Source organism: Cebus imitator, unplaced genomic scaffold (genome assembly GCF_001604975.1).
Source record: "Cebus imitator isolate Cc_AM_T3 unplaced genomic scaffold, Cebus_imitator-1.0 Scaffold57, whole genome shotgun sequence".
Classification (NCBI taxonomy): domain Eukaryota; kingdom Metazoa; phylum Chordata; class Mammalia; order Primates; family Cebidae; genus Cebus; species Cebus imitator.
In genome coordinates, this window is record NW_016107372.1 from 1,555,461 (window position 1) to 1,557,473 (window position 2,013).

Below are 2,013 nucleotides of genomic sequence, written 5' to 3' on the forward strand. Positions count from 1 at the left end.
GCCACCATGCCCAGCTAATTTTTTGTATTTTTAGTAGAGACGGGGTTTCACCATGTTGACCAGGATGGTCTCGATCTCTTGACCTCGTCCACCCGCCTCGGCCTCCCAAAGTGCTGGGATTACAGGCTTGAGCCACCGCACCCGGCCCCTTTTTTATTTTTTTTGAGACAGAGTCTTACTCTGTTGCCCAGCCTGGAGTGCAGGGGTGTGATCACAGCTCACTAGAGCTTCGTCCTTCCCAGCTCAAGCAGTCCTCCCATCTCAGCCTCCCAAGTAGCTGGGACCACATGCATGTGCCACCATGCTGGGCTAATCTTTTTATTTTTTGTAGAAACAGGGTCTCCCTATGTTGCCCAGACTGGTCTTGAACTCATGGGCTCAAGGGATCCTCCCGCTTCAGCTTCCCAAAGTGCCGTGATTAGAGGAATGAGCCACTGCACCTGGCCTGGGGTCTTTCTTCTTTTTCAATATAGGCATTTTTTGCTCTAAACTTCCCTCTTAGGTTGCTTTTCTGCATCCCACAGGTTTTGATATTGTGTTTCCATTGTCATTCATCTCAAATGTTTTTAACACGACATCAAAGACATCCACTTCAAGTTGAAACCAACTATTCAGAATTGAAAAGCTTGGATAGTCTCTCATAGTATATTAATACAAACTGAAGACAGAGGTCATTATACTAAAACTCAGGGCAAAAAACTGTGATGTACATGTTTGATGTTTTCAGTAAGGTTGTTTTATATTATTCTTCAGCACCTTAGAAGCCAGTTTGGGGTAATAAATAAGACTGATGACCATTATGTACACAAGCAGCTCACCAAACAATGACAAGTGGTACCTGGTCCTTACCCCTGCTTGCAGTCCCTCCCCAAGTGATCATCTCAGCCTTAGTTGTGGGGCCTACATTTTGGATTCTATATTGCTGAGCTTTAACGCGTATACTATGCCAACGTGTTTGGGAAAAAAGCAGTAGTAAAACTTGACATTAAGTAAAATATATTTATTATTGTGTTATAAATTAAAAATACATATTTATTTTCTATTGTTAATAAATTGTTCTTATAACACTAAATATATAAACCACCAGAAATTTTCAGTATTTTGTAATTACAATGGTAAATGACAACAGAGTAGAAACACATTTGATTGAAAAGATGAGAAAGGGCAAGATTATAAAATGCTGTAAGGCTGGGCACCGTGGCTCATGCCTGTAATCCCAGTACTTTGGGAGGCCGGCAGGCAAATCACCTGAGGTCAGGAGTTTGAGACCAGCCTGGCCAACATGGTGAAACCCTTTCTATACTAAAACTACAAAAATTAGCTGGGCATGATGGCACAAGCCTGTAATCCCAGCTACTTGGGAAACTGAGGCAGGAGAATCACTTGAACCAGGGAGGAGGAGGTTGCAGTGAACCAAGATCGCGCCATCACACTCCAGCCCGCTCAACAAGAGCGATAATCTCAAAAAAAAAAAAAAAAAATGCTGTGGCATTTCACTCTGAAATGTTAGGACATAAAGCAGATTTATCCATCCACATGAAAGCTGTTAATAGAAACAGACAGTCAAGACCATCGCTGCCTATTACCATGTTATGGGATTGTCATGTGGAGCCTCACATGGAAAATGAGATGGGGGAGGGAGGGACAAAATGTTTCAACCACTAAGGATGCTGGGGACATACAGGATGTTCACTTGATAATATTGTTTCTATTTCAGCAAAAACAATTATAATCAGGTAACAAAAGTACTGAAATAATTTAGTAATCTGTATTATTTTAACTATTATTTAACAATAGTCGACATATTGCCAGGCGCGGTGGCTCACACCTGTAATCCCAGCACTTTGGGAGGCTGAGGTGGGCGGATCACGAGGTCACAAGATCTAGACCATCCTGGCCAACATAGTGAAACCCCGTCTCCACCAAAATACAAAAATTAGCTGGGCGTGGTGGTGTGCGCCTATAGTCCCAGCTACTTGGGAGGTTGAGGCAGGAGAATTGCTTGAACCTGGG